The following is a 15323-nucleotide window of genomic DNA, read 5'->3' as shown; positions in this document are numbered from 1 at the left end:
TGGTTCTGAGCGAGAAGATCAGGCCTGTTGGAAGAGCTTTTTGTATGGCACTACAGAGAGGTCTAGTAGTGTCATGAATCATGGCTGATGAGTCCAGGTAGGAGCTACTAGGATCATTGTGAGAGAAGTTTGCCTGAGCTTCCAAACTAGAAATGGAAGGAGAGGAAATGGTGTAAAAGCTTAGGTAAATATCCTTGAACAACTGATTCATAGTGTGTTGCCTTTGGGTAGTGGGTGTGGGAACCTGGAGGCAAACTGTGAGCATTTTGCATTTATTTTCTGGGGTTGCGAAAAGGTCTATGTGAGGGAACCCCCACCGGTGAAAGTATGGAAGGAGGATTTGTGGGTGTTGTTGCTGCATCCTGCTGAGCAGGTCTGCAAAGTTGTCTGTTCCCGGAAGGTATTCTGCTAACAGGTGAATGTAGAGCTTAAGTCCAGATGGTGCGAGACAGGTGTAACAGCTGCGGAGACCGTGTACAACCCCTAGCTCCCCAGCTTGAAGCTCTAGGTAGTTGATGTGGAGAATCCAGTGCTTGGCATCCTAGAGACCCTGCACTGTGCAATCTTGTAGGTGTGCACCCCATCCAGTCTGTGATGAATCCATTGTCAGAATGATGTGGGGATACACCAACTGACCCTGTGACTGGGACCACTGTTAAGCTAGACATTCTTGTAACAAGTGAATGTGTAATTGTGCTTGGAGAACTATGGCAATGCAGAAAGCCATTATCACTAAAACACGCATGACCATTCTCACTGTGAGTTGTTGATTTGTTTGAAACTGGGGCAATATTGCCTGAAAGTTCTGGATTCTCATAGGGCTGAGGGAGGCTAATCCTAGTTGTGTGCTTAGGACTGTCTCTAAATATGGCTGAACCTGCAGTGGAAGCAGATGAGACTTGGGAATGTTGATAGTAAAGCCTAAGCTGTGTAGAAGATTTATTGTCATCTGATTGTGTTACTGGTACTGACGATGAGTGCTGGCTTTGATAAGCCAGTTGTCTAGAATTGGGAATAAATGGGCATTTTGTCTGCGTGAGCGCGCGCTGATTTGTCACAGGGGCCTCCCTAGTCGCGCTGGAAGCTCTGCTTCCAGCGCGATTGAAAGAGAAATGCAAAAGCATTTCTCTTTCAATCACTGGGGAGGCCCGGAGGGGCTTCAAAGGGAAGGAAAAGTATTTCCTTCCCTTTGAAGTCTCTCCGAGGGTTTCAAAAGCCAGATTGCTTGCAATCCGGCTTTTGAAACCCCACTAGACACCAGGGATTTTTTTTTTTTTTATTGTTATTGACAAAAGGGAGCGACCCCTGGGGCAAGGGTCGCTCCCAGGGGGGGCATATTTTCGGGAAGGCCTTTTCTGCCCCCCCTGGGGAAGAAACCTCTAGGCACCAGGGACCATTTTTTTTTTTATGTTTCATTTTTTTTTTTTTTGGTGGGGAGCGACCCCTTAGGCAAGGGTCGCTCCCCTTGGGGGAAAATTATATTTTGGCCATTTCTGCCCCCAAGGGGGCAGATTGGCCTACTTTGATGAGGCCAATCTGCCCCCAAGGGGGGTAGAAACCACTAGACCCCAGGGAGTTTTTTCTTTGCGTGAATTTCACGCAAAGGGAGCGACCCCTTAGGCAAGGGTCGCTCCCTGAGGGGGAGGGCAATTTATTTTAGGCCATTTCTGCCCCCCCTGGGGGCAGATCGGCCTATTATTAGGCCAATCTGCCCCCAGGGGGGGCAGAAACCTCTAGGCGCCAGGGCAACCTTTTTTGTTGGTGTTTTTTTTTGTTGTTGTTTCTTTTTTTAGAGATGGGGAGCGACCCATCAGGCAAGGGTCGCTCCCCTGGGGGGCAAATTGTATTTAGACCATTTCTGCCCCCCTGGGGGCAGATTGGACGATTTTAGGTCAATCTGTCCCCAAGGGGGCAGAAACCACCAGGCACCGGGGATTTGTTTTGTGGTGCCAATGTCACGCAGGGGGAGCGACCCCGTAGGCAAGGGTCGCTCCGGGGGGGGGGTGGGGTGGGGGTTGGGGGGGCAAATTTATTTTAGGCCATATCGGCCTAATATTAGGCTGATCTGGCCCCGGGGGGGGGGGGCAGAAACCTCTAGGCGCATGGGCAAATATTTTTTTTTTTGTTTGTTTGTTTTTTTAGAGATGGGGAGCGACCCATCAGGCAAGGGTCGCTCCCCTTGGGGGGCAAATTGTATTTAGGCCATTTCTGCCCCCCTGGGGGCAGATTGGCCGATTTTAGGTCAATCTGCCCCCAAGGGGGCAGAAACCACTAGGCACCTGGGATTTGTTTTTTTGCGCCAATGTCACGCAGGGGGAGCGACCCCGTAGGCAAGAGTCGCTCATGGGGGTATTGGGCGGTGGGGGGCAAATTTATTTTAGGCCATTTCTGCCCCCCCTGGGGGCAGATCGGCCTATTATTAGGCCGAACTGCCCCCAGGGGGGGGGCAGAACCCTCAGGGCACCAGGGCAAATTTTTTTGTTGTGTTTTTTTTTTTTTTTTCGAGATGGGGAGCGACCCATCAGGCAAGGGTGGCTCCCCTGGGGGGCAAATTGTATTTAGGCCATTTCTGCCCCACTGGGGGCAGATTGGCCGATTTTAGGTCAATCTGCCCCCAAGGGGGCAGAAACCACTAGGCACCTGGGATTTGTTTTTTGGCGCCAATGTCACGCAGGGGGAGCGACCCCGTAGGCAAGGGTCGCTCCCGGGGGGGGGGGGGGGGGGGGGGGGGAATGGGGGTTGGGAGGGGGAATTTATTTTAGGGCATTTCTGCCCCCCCCCCTCTCGGGGCCGGCTGAGCTAGAGAGGCCAAACTCCACAGGTAGGCACTTTGCAAAAAACACCTCTGTTTTCTGTGAAAAAATATGTTCTGTCCACGTTGTGTTTTGGGCCATTTCCTTTCGTGGGTGCTAGGCCTACCCACAGAAGTGAGGTACCATTTTTATTGAGAGACTTAGGGGAACGCTGGGTGGAAGGAAATTTGTGGCTCCTCTCAGATTCCAGAACTTTCTGCCACTGAAATGTGAGGAACATGTGTTTTTTTAGCCACATTTTGAGGTTTGCAAAGGATTCTGGGGAACAGAACCTGGTCCGAGCCCCGCAAGTCACCCCTCCTTGGATTCCCCTAGGTCTCTAGCTTTCAGAAATGCACAGGTTTGGTAGGTTTCCCTAGGTGCCGGCTGAGCTACAGGCCAAAATCCACAGGTAGGCACTGTTTTCTTTCAAAAAAAGGGATGTGTCCACGTTGCGTTTTGGGGCGTTTCCTGTCGCGGGCGCAAGGCCTACCCACGCAAGTGAGGTATCATTTTTATCGGGAGACTTGGGGGAACGCTGGGTGGAAGGAAATTTGTGGCTCCTCTCAGATTCCAGAACTTTCTGCCACAGAAATGTGAGGAACATGTGTTTTTTTAGCCACATTTTGAGGTTTGCAAAGGATTCTGGGTAACAGAACCTGGTCCGAGCCCCGCAAGTCACCCCATCTTGGATTCCCCTAGGTCTCTAGTTTTCAGAAATGCACAGGTTTGGTAGGTTTCCCTAGGTGCCGGCTGAGCTAGAGGCCAAAATCTACAGGTAGGCACTTCGCAAAAAACACCTCTGTTTTCTTCCAAAATATTGGACGTGTCCACGTTGAGCTTTGGGGTGTTTCCTGTCGCCGGCGCTAGGCCTACCCACGCAAGTGAGGTATCATTTTTATCGGGAGACTTGGGGGAACGCTGGGTGGAAGGAAATTTGTGGCTCCTCTCAGATTCCAGAACGTTCTGCCACAGAAATGTGAGGAACATGTGTTTTTTTAGCCAAATTTTGAGGTTTGCAAAGGATTCTGGGTAACAGAACCTGGTCCGAGCCCCGCAAGTCACCCCTCCTTGGATTCCCCTAGGTCTCTAGTTTTCAGAAATGCATAGGTTTGGTAGGTTTCCCTAGTTGCCGGCTGAGCTAGAGGCCAAAATCTACAGGTAGGCACTTCGCAAAAAACACCTCTGTTTTCTTCCAAATTTTGGGACGTGTCCACGTTGCGCTTTGGGGTGTTTCCTGTCGCGGGCGGTAGGCCTACCCACGCAAGTGAGGTATCATTTTTATCAGGAGACTTGGGGGAACGCTGGGTGGAAGGAAATTTGTGGCTCCTCTCAGATTCCAAAACTTTCTGCCACAGAAATGTGAGGAACATGTGTTTTTTTAGCCAAATTTTGAGGTTTGCAAAGGATTCTGGGTAACAGAACCTGGTCCGAGCCCCGCAAGTCACCCCTCCTTGGATTCCCCTAAGTCTCTAGTTTTCAGAAATGCATAGGTTTGGTAGGTTTCCCTAGGTGCCGGCTGAGCTAGAGGCCAAAATCTACAGGCAGGCACTTCGCAAAAAACACCTCTGTTTTCTTCCAAATTTTGGGACGTGTCCACGTTGCGCTTTGGGGTGTTTCCTGTCGCGGGCGGTAGGCCTACCCACGCAAGTGAGGTATCATTTTTATCGGGAGACTTGGGGGAACGCTGGGTGGAAGGAAATTTGTGGCTCCTCTCAGATTCTAGAACTTTCTGCCACAGAAATGTGAGGAACATGTGTTTTTTTAGCCAAATTTTGAGGTTTGCAAAGGATTCTGGGTAACAGAACCTGGTCCGAGCCCCGCAAGTCACCCCATCTTGGATTCCCCTAGGTCTCTAGTTTTCAGAAATGCACAGGTTTGGTAGGTTTCCCTAGGTGCCGGCTGAGCTAGAGGCCAAAATCTACAGGTAGGCACTTCGCAAAAAACACCTCTGTTTTCTTCCAAAATTTTGGACGTGTCTACGTTGCGCTTTGGGGTGTTTCCTGTCGCCGGCGCTAGGCCTACCCACGCAAGTGAGGTATCATTTTTATCGGGAGACTTGGGGGAACGCTGGGTGGAAGGAAATTTGTGGCTCCTCTCAGATTCCAGAACTTTCTGCCACAGAAATGTGAGGAACATGTGTTTTTTTAGCCAAATTTTGAGGTTTGCAAAGGATTCTGGGTAACAGAACCTGGTCCGAGCCCCGCAAGTCACCCCTCCTTGGATTCCCCTAGGTCTCTAGTTTTCAGAAATGCACAGGGTTGGTAGGTTTCCCTAGGTGCCGGCTGAGCTAGAGGCCAAAATCTACAGGTAGGCACTTCGCAAAAAACACCTCTGTTTTCTTCCAAAATTTTGGATGTGTCCACGTTGCGCTTTGGGGTGTTTCCTGTCGCTGGCGCTAGGCCTACCCACGCAAGTGAGGTATCATTTTTATCGGGAGACTTGGGGGAACGCTGGGTGGAAGGACATTTGTGGCTCCTCTCAGATTCCAGAACTTTCTGCCACAGAAATGTGAGGAACATGTGTTTTTTTAGCCAAATTTTGAGGTTTGCAAAGGATTCTGGGTAACAGAACCTGGTCCGAGCCCCGCAAGTCACCCCATCTTGGATTCCCCTAGGTCTCTAGTTTTCAGAAATGCACAGGTTTGGTAGGTTTCCCTAGGTGCCGGCTGAGCTAGAGGCCAAAATCTACAGGTAGGCACTTCGCAAAAAACACCTCTGTTTTCTTCCAAAATTTTGGACGTGTCCACGTTGCGCTTTGGGGTGTTTCCTGTCGCCGGCGCTAGGCCTACCCACGCAAGTGAGGTATCATTTTTATCGGGAGACTTGGGGGAACGCTGGGTGGAAGGAAATTTGTGGCTCCTCTCAGATTCCAGAACTTTCTGCCACAGAAATGTGAGGAACATGTGTTTTTTTAGGCACATTTTGAGGTTTGCAAAGGATTCTGGGTAACAGAACCTGGTCCGAGCCCCACAAGTCACCCCATCTTGGATTCCCCTAGGTCTCTAGTTTTCAGAAATGCACAGGTTTGGTAGGTTTCCCTAGGTGCCGGCTGAGCTAGAGGCCAAAATCTACAGGTAGGCACTTCACAAAAAACACCTCTGTTTTCTTCCAAAATTTTGGATGTGTCCACGTTGCGCTTTGGGGTGTTTCCTGTCGCGGGCGCTAGGCCTACCCACACAAGTGAGGTATCATTTTTATGGCTCCTCTCAGATTCCAGAACTTTCTGCCACAGAAATGTGAGGAACATGTGTTTTTTTAGCCAAATTTTGAGGTTTGCAAAGGATTCTGGGTAACATAACCTGGTCCGAGCCCCGCAAGTCACCCCTCCTTGGATTCCCCTAGGTCTCTAGTTATCAGAAATGCACAGGTGTGGTAGGTTTCCCTAGGTGAGCTAGAGGCCAAAATCTGCAGCTAGGCACTTCGCAAAAAACACCTCTGTTTTCTTTCAAAAAAATGGGATGTGTCCACGTTGCGTTTTGGGGCGTTTCCTGTCGCGGGCGCTAGGCCTACCCACACAAGTGAGGTATAATTTTTATCGGGAGACTTGGGGGAACATAGATTAGCAAAACAAGTGTTATTGCCCCTTGTCTTTCTCTACATTTTTTCCTTCCAAATATAGGAGAGTGTGTAAAAAAGACATCTATTTGAGAAATGCCCTGTAATTCACATGCTAGTTTGGTCACCCCGGAATTCAGATATGTGCAAATAACCACTACTCCTCAACACCTTATCTTGTGCCCTTTTTGGAAATACCAAGGTTTTCTTGATAGCAATTTTTTACTCTTTATATTTCAGCAAATGAATTGCTGTATACCCGGTATAGAATGAAAACCCACGTCAGGGTGCAGCTCATTTATTAGCTCTGAGTTCCTTAGGTTCTTGATGAACCTACAAGCCCTATATATCCCCGCAACCAGAGGAATCCAGCAGACGTAACGGTATATTGCTTTCGATAATCTGACATTGCAGGGAAAAGTTACAGAGTAAAACGTAGAGAAAATTTCAATATTTTTCTTTTTCAGTTGTTATTTTCTGTAGGAAACCCTTGTAGGATCTACACAAATGACCCCTTGCTGAATTCAGAATTTTGTCTACTTTTCAGAAATGTTTAGGTTTCTGGGATCCAGCATTGGTTTCATGCCCATTTCTGTCACTGACTGGAAGGAGGCTGAAAGCACAAAAAATTGCAAAAATGGGGTATGTCCCAGTAAAATGCCAAAATTGTGTTGAAAAATTGGGTTTTCTGATTCAAGTCTGCCTGTTCCTGAAAGCTGGGAAGCTGCTGAGTTTAGCACCGCAAACCCTTTGTTGATGCCATTTTCAGGGGAAAAACCACAAGCCTTCTTCTGCAGCCACTTTTTCTTGAAAAAAAACGAAATTTTCACTGTATTTTGGCCAATTTCTTGGCCTCCTTCAAGGGAACCCACAAAGTCTGGGTACCTCTAGAATCCCTAGGATGTTGGAAAAAAAGGACGCAAATTTGGCTTGGTTAGCTTATGTGGACAAAAAGTTATGAGGGCCTAAGCGCGAACTGCCCCAAATAGGTAAAAAAAGGCCTGGCACAGGAGGGGGAAAAGGCCTGGCAGCGAAGGGGTTAAAGTCCCCCTGTTGAAGAAGTGGAATGACATCTTGTACGGTAACCACATGGAAGTGCTCTGATAGGATGTATTTGTTAAAGGGCTGAGAACTAAGACTGGCCTTAGACACCCATCAATTATGGGGATTAGGAAGTACAGAGAGTATAGCTCTAAGATCTGATGTTGAGGAGGGACAGGTTATATAGCTCCTTTGAGGAAGAGAGCCTGAACATCCTGCTCGAGTAATGTTTGATATTCCTGCGATAACCTGTAAACCCGAGGTGGAATATTGGGAGGCATGGTAGTGAGCTCCAGACAATAACCATGTTGGATAATAACTAAAACCCACTTGTCTGATGTGATGGAATGCCAGACTGGAGGGATATTTTGTAGTCTGCCCAGACAGGTGTTATGTGATTGGGGTTAGGGGAGGGTAGTCACTGCTTGGTGGAGGATGTAGCTCTAATGGGGAGGCACCCTTACCTCTACCACTGTAACTATAACCTCTAAAGGAGCCACAGCCCCTTGAGTAAGAGCCCTGAGTTTGTTTCTGCTGAGAGGTGGATGCCTCAGAAGAGGTAGACTTGAAGGCTCCACTGTAACTTGGGTGACAAAAAGTGGCACAGGAAGCAGGTGTTTAAAGTGCTCCTATGGCTTTCGCCAACTCAGTGTCCTTTTTATTTTTTCTAGTGTAGAGTCCACCTAAGGACCGAAAAGCTGTTCCTTGTCAAATGACATGTTAAATACAGCCTGCTGGACCTCAGGTTTAAACCCAGAGATTCTGAGTCAGGCGTGACACCTAAGTAAGATACTAGTGTTCACTCCTCTTGCTGCGGTGTCTACAGCATTTAATGCGCACTGTATGGAGTTGTTTGTGATCATTTTTTCCCTCCAAGACTAACTGTTGACCACGTTTTTTTATGCTCCTCTAGGAGGTACTGGAGTAATTCTTCCATTTTGTCCCAGTAGGCTGGGTCATAGCGTGCTATGGGAGCTTGAAAGTTGGCAATATGTCAATGTTTGGCAACCTGAGCTGCAATCCTTTTCCCCACAGTATCTATTCTTTTGCTCTCCTTGTCTGGAGTGGGGTGTCTCAGGTGGCCTGAGAGTTGGCTCTCTTGAGTGCAATGGTGGCAAAAATGGAGTCTGGCGGTAGCTATCCTTTAATGAAAACAGGGTCAGATGGTAAAGGTTTATATTTCTGAACTACCCTAGATTTTACCATCCTAGCCCTAATAGGGTCTTTAAATGGACAATTGGTATGCCTATGCATACCTTTTAACATGGGCAAGTACTGTGTAGCCCTATGTGTTGTGAACAGCGTAACTGAAGATGAAGTCATCCTCTAAGGGCTATTTATGTAACTCTCCATTGTAGAAAGTGGCAGCCCTAGCTATAACTTCTTCAAAGAAGTACTGGTATTGATATCATTTTTTAGAGCACGCAAATGCCACAGGTGTCTTGGAGCTATGTTACCAGGCCAACTAAGAACTTGAACCTGCCCTAAAAAAACGGAATTACAGCTAATTTTCTACACCATCAAAAAGTCAGGTCTTGAGGAGCCTTCTAAAAGATAAATAATTGGATGTGCTTCTCAGTTTAACCGGTAGGCTATTCCACAATCGAGCAACAGTGTAAATAAAACGTATGCCCTTAAAATTAGATCTCTTGATTTGATTTTTCGCACATTTATTAGGTTGGCATTAATATAGTGAAGTAGCCTTCTGGGGGGGAATACCAGGTGAGATTTTCCTTCAAAAAAATCGGAGGAGCTCCATATAGAGCTTTGTGAGCAATGCAAGAGTTTTAAATCTGACTTGGTTTTTTATCGGTAGACAATGTAACTCTCGCAAAGAACTTGAAACTGACTGGAACTTAGGAGTTTTCTTCAAGTCTTGTAGCCGCATTCCGAAAACACTGCAGTTTTTGCAGAGAGCACTGATGACAGAAAGAGCATTGCAATAATCAAGCCTACATAGCATGAAAGCTGTTGTGACCTCTTTTTGCAGGTCAAACAGTATATACCGGAAAATCTTTCTAATCTTGCGCAATAAGAAAAAGCAAGATGAGTTAAGTTTATTTGTCTGGGCATTGAAAGTCAGGCCAGAATCAAATATTACTCCCAAATTATTTACAGTAGTTACTGGGATAAGGAGAGGGCCCAACTCTTGAGGCCAACATGATTGGTCCCAGGATGGGGATTTTTTTCTCCAAAGAACACAACTTCAGTCATTGCAGACTTAAGCATAAGACTGTTTGTGTTCATTCACTTCGCTATAGCACTCCTACCGCTATTAAAACTGAGGGCCGTCTCTTCTGCATTACTCGAGATAAAGAGACAATAAGCTGAGTGTCACCTGCATATGCTCCCGAGGCAAAGCCAAAAGATCGAATTAGCTTTGTTCAAGGTGGGGGGGTGGCACATAAATGTTAAACAATGTGGAATTCAATGATAATCCTTGATGCACTCCAAATGGTAACAGAACGGCATGCAGGATAAAGGTCAGGACAGCATGGGGATCAGTGTCGTAGGTGTCCTAGGGAATCATCTCTGCTTGTGCCCCTTTCCCCATGCCCACCAGTATCTGACTGTGGTGACCCCTGTGGTGAAATATCCATTGTCTCTCCTGGATGAGGCAGTGGTGAAGGGGAATCTGGTAGTGGTGGGGTGAAGGTGGTGAGGGACTTGAAGGGGGTGGAGTGCTGGTATGCCTTGCCCATAGTCTTCCTTTTAAGAGGGACTGGCACGTTCAACGTCTCTTCAAAGGTAAGCTTCCTTTTAGGTGGTGGCGGAGAGAGAGTTCTAGCTAAGATTCGGCCAGTCTCAGCTTGGATGTGGATCTTTTTCTGGCATGTATCTAGTTTTTCCTGCAGCTTGTGCAGGATTGGTTCCACCTGTGGATCAGGAGCGGGCTTTGAGCTCAATTTCGACCTCCTCAGCTCAGAAGAGTTTGGCTTGGAGGTGGAAAGTGGGGTCGGCATCAAGGTGATTAGAGGCAACTGCCGGCTAGGCACCAGAGGTCGCGACATCGCCGCTTGCCGGTGTCGGTCTGAGGAGGTCAATGCTGAAGGTTTTGGCTTAAAAAGTGCTTTTGAAGCCGGGCCTGAGGGCAGGGCGTCCATAGCAGTTTTTCAGTGCTGACCGTGGCTAGACAGCAGTGGTGGACCGGGACCTCAAGGTCTACGACCAGAAGTGCTGAAAGTTTTTTGGTCGGCTTGGGCTGGTGGGCATGAGCAGGTGTTGCCGGACTCACAGGTTGAGGTGGTGTAATGTCCTCCATTTCAAAGTCAACCTCAAGCTCATAGCCGGAACTCTCATTCACAGAGGCCTCCTCTTCTTTGATGGACGTGCTCCTCACCAAATATGCCAGGAGTGTCTTCTGTGGCTCTGAAAGACATTTCGAGGCGACAAGCTCTATGATCCCAAAGTGTCTTTTGGTTCAAAAAGACTTGCATGTGTTGCAGTCTGCTTTGTTGTGTTCTGGGGACAAGCACAAGTTGCACACCGAATGTTTGAATGTATAAGGATACTTCGCGTGGCAACGTGGGCAGTATCGAAAAGGCATGTGCTCAATAACAAGGTGGGCATTGTTGAAAACTGGGATGTAGTGTGAAGGTAGGCACCGAAAGTCAAGCCCCAAAGGGGCTTCGGTCAAACGGAGTTGAATCACCGAGATTGTTTGTTAATGAACAGATGGAAAATGCAGATCTAAAGAATACTGGCGGAAGGGAATGGAACCGAAAATCAAACCTTTAAAGAGTTGAAAACAGAGCGAAGGCACACACACATCCAAACCCAGCAGCGGAGAGAACACAGTCTAACAATGGAGTCAATGCCCAATGCGACTCATCACCGAGAGGAGGAATCATTCTAGCTTGTGACTCGAAAGACGTCTGTGACGAAAAGCAACATGCACAACTCCGGACCCAACACTAGATGGCAGGAATATGCAGAGCATGTGTATCTACAGCTACACATGCCATCAAATACAATCTTCCCTCTGATATCCATTCAGTATTGCCTGGTTGGAGACTGGAATACCCATGGATTGCACATTTTTCATCAAGACAGCTTTTGTCTCAAATGGAGCACCAGCATTTCCATGAGCCCTTTCCACCAATTTATTTCATAGCCCAGTACGTACTTTAGTCTGGGAAATCCATTCTATAGAAATACTAGACACTGTCCTTCACAGTGTCTAGGATTCCTTTATGAACAGATGTCTATTCTATCACTACCATCTTTCAGCTCTACTCTTTTTCACATGGTGGCCAAAGTCCTTTAGAATCTACTATCAACCTCCCTTTTTAATATCTATATCTTAGTTGACTAACAGAACTTGTCTCCTTCACCCCCAACTGCTACAATTAAGTGTGTATACTAGAACTTGAGAATCCACCCGAGCTTGATTTTGATTACTCTGTCAACAATCAGTACCTCCTATCTGTTGTTCACTGGCCAACAATGTATCACATCACATCAAGCATCAAAAACTCAAAAGACTAGGGGGGTCATTCTGACCCCGGCGGTCTTAGACCGCCGGGGCCAGGGTCGGCGGGAGCACCGCCGACAGGCCGGCGGTGCCCCGCAGGGCATTCTGACCGCGGCGGTAAAGCCGCGGTCGGACCGGCAACACTGGCGGTCTCCCGCCAGTGTACCGCCGCCCTTTTGAATCCTCCAAGGCGGCGCAGCTAGCTGCGCCGCCGAGGGGATTCCGACCCCCCCTACCGCCATCCAGTTCCCGGCGGTCTGCCCGCCGGGAACCGGATGGCGGTAGGGGGGGTCGCGGGGCCCCTGGGGGCCCCTGCAGTGCCCATGCCACTGGCATGGGCACTGCAGGGGCCCCCATAAGAGGGCCCCTACAAGTATTTCACTGTCTGCTTGGCAGACAGTGAAATACGCGACGGGTGCAACAGCACCCGTCGCACCTTCCCACTCCGCCGGCTCGATTACGAGCCGGCATCCTCGTGGGAAGGGAGTTTTTCCCTGGGCTGGCGGGCGGTCTTTTGGCGACCGCCCGCCAGCCCAGGGAAAAACTTAGAATACCCTCCGCGGTCTTTCGACCGCGGAGCGGTATTTCGGAGGGGGGAACTCTGGCGGGCGGCCTCCGCCGCCCGTCAGGGTCAGAATGACCCCCTAGGTTTTGATAAATGGCTCACTTGCCCTCTGCCACTATAGGCCAACAGAGATTGGACCATATATTAACCCATTGCTTTAAGTAAGACACCTAGGCATGCTCACTGATATGAACCTCTCCATCATCCCTTAAGTGAATCAAATTAAAAAGGGATCCTTTTACATGTTGTGATGGCTATGCCAAATTTTGCCTCACCCAGCTTTCCCTGAAAGGCTACAAGCTTCTGTCTAAATTATGCCAGCAATATGTAGGCTAGAACATTCCCTTGTGTGATTCAGAGGCACCAAGGAATCCAGAACGCAGATGGGACACAAATTAACCTTTATGTCAGCATTCACATTTCACCTGGCCTCCAGTCTCCATACTAGCTCCCTGTGCTAGACATAACTTTCAAAGTATTGTGCATGGCTTATAGTGCCATCAATGGCGAAGGACCTGTATTGCTTCAGTGCAAACTTCACACCTACTACCATACTGGAGCTCTTTACTTAGGCTAACCCTTCTCACGGCAATCACTTATTTCAAAAGACCCTTGCACTGGGGGAAACTTCTTCTCAGTTCAAACAACCAAGGTAGGCAACTCACTCTCCACTAGAATAAGAATAATTTAGAACCATCTCAACTCAGAGAGAGCAGTAAAACATGGCTCTGTCCATACTCGTACCTCTAGTTAAGTAATAACAAAAGAGTATGTACCTGCACGCACAACTGACTCGATTCTCACACATCTTCAACACCTAATGTTTATGCACAGTGATGCTGCCACACCATGTTTGGAGCATGTCCACTGGAACACACACACCACACTGAATACCTCCTACATATGTCTATCTCCAAACAACATCCTATATGCACTCCAAACAGATCAGCCAGAAATCAGATGCAAATTAGAATGCTTTATGACACGACTGGTACTATAAACACTACTATATAATATTATACAATTTCAAGTTTGCACACTTTGCTATTGGAGCTGCCCATATTTCAGACTCTTAAAACCTTCAAATATTGCTCCATAATACAACATCCTGATGCAGCTGCAATCTACCACAGTGATTCACCTCCTACCCCTCTCTCCAACCCTTCTAAATGAATGGAGTACAGGCTGCAATGGGTGCTACCCTTTGAACATCCATGCCGCTTCACATTCACAATTATCAGTCACCCATCCAGTTTTGTAAACAGCCCAAGAGCTATCTATGCCAAGTACCATACACTAATGGAGCATCAGTTTGATATTCCCTCTCACCAACTCACCTAACCAAACAAATAGCATTGCTAAGATGGTATAATACAGGTTTCTCTGTAAGATACTAGGCTGGCATGGAAAGCAGGAGTCTAGTAACTTGCCTCGAACGGGTATAATCTGTACCTCACTGGGATCCGCATGAGTGTTACTGTCTGCAGTAAGACAGAGGGTAATACCCAAAGTATAGTTGACAAAGTACACTTTTACAGGTCTTAGTATATATAGCTTGAAAAGTCTTGACCAAGAAAAACTGGCTGGGAACGGTACCCCACCAACCCTTGATATCAGCAAGGTTTCCTTTGGCTGAATCCATTTTTAAGTGTGATGTGCGTTCTACTAAGCACTTCACTGGTGAAAACTTTAGTATCTGGCCTCTAAACTCAAGATATCCGGCAGCAGGTGCACTACTAGGCACTTATGCTTCGCTGTGCTACAAGTCCAGAAAACTTGCAAAGAACACACACGCCAACATGCTTTATTAGCATATGGATCAAACTCTTGAATGCCTTCTCTTTGTAACACTGACTTTCTTCCGCGATGGTGAAATTCAGAAAGATCTCAAACTTCACCTCTTTACAAAGTTCCTGTGGTTTTAAACATCCTTCTCCCCATTCCCCCTCTGGGATATTGCACATTTCCTGCTAATACTGGCTTGAACTCTCATTTTAAACATACCCCAAAGTCTGTTACACATGGGATGTGTCTTCTTGCTATGCAGATGGTCCATTTGGCTTGTGGGACTAGGTCAGTGCTTTAAATACACTCCACAATAAACTGCAAGAAATGGTTAGTGGGGCGAGTCACAACTTGTCCCTAAACTGTTCTCCCCTAATGAACTTAAATGGTTAAAAATTGTTTACAAAATAAGTAACAGCGAAAGTTACGTCTGAATGCATGAACAATACTCCACTTTTGAGATGACTGACAAACTATTGGCTTATGGCATAGAAACACTGCCTTTTGTGTGGTGCCCAACAATCCACTAAAGGCCACTGCTGATAGGATCCACAGAATAACTAAATAACCCAAGCTTGGAAGATAGTTCTAAAATGTTGCCAGCAAGTGGCGGGAGAAAATAAATCACTAGACCAGCGAACGTTGATGAACTAACTTTTCCCAATGGGAATATCCCATTACCCATCTACCACACCTGTCAAATAGTTTCAACCATTAACTCTGTACTTGAACCTCTACTAGCCCACTGCCTGTGAATGTATCACAATCACAACCGCATGAACTGGTAAGTAAGCATGGCATGGCTGCGTCGCTCTCATTTTCACCTCTCATTTTCACCAACACCTCACTAATAGGTGTCACAACATTTGCAACAAATAGTCAAAACTTGCACACCTCAATCTACATCTCCCACACAAATCACTTAACATCCTTTCCAACTGCACACTTTCAAAAAGGAAGAAACAGAACTGATGACAATCAGAGAGCTGAGGGGCCAAGCCAGGAATATGAAGCATGATATAAATTCTGCAATGCGGTAGGTACAACTGCTTGCTAATAGGTGAGTGTATAAAGTTCACTGCCTCTTTCGACAAAATGAAATAAACATC

General features: G+C 47.2%; 1 protein-coding gene across 1 annotated transcript in view; it reads right to left on the bottom strand.

Annotated features, from left to right (window-relative positions):
- CALCOCO2 (calcium binding and coiled-coil domain 2) overlaps positions 1–15323 on the bottom strand; it is a 433408-nt gene that overhangs the window by 107533 nt on the left and 310552 nt on the right. The gene's annotated exons all lie outside the window — the stretch shown is intronic.

Source organism: Pleurodeles waltl, chromosome 6, assembly GCF_031143425.1.
Source record: "Pleurodeles waltl isolate 20211129_DDA chromosome 6, aPleWal1.hap1.20221129, whole genome shotgun sequence".
NCBI classification, from domain to species: Eukaryota; Metazoa; Chordata; class Amphibia; order Caudata; family Salamandridae; genus Pleurodeles; species Pleurodeles waltl.
Note: the sequence above shows the minus strand (reverse complement) of the source record. Positions and strands in the feature narration are given on the sequence as shown.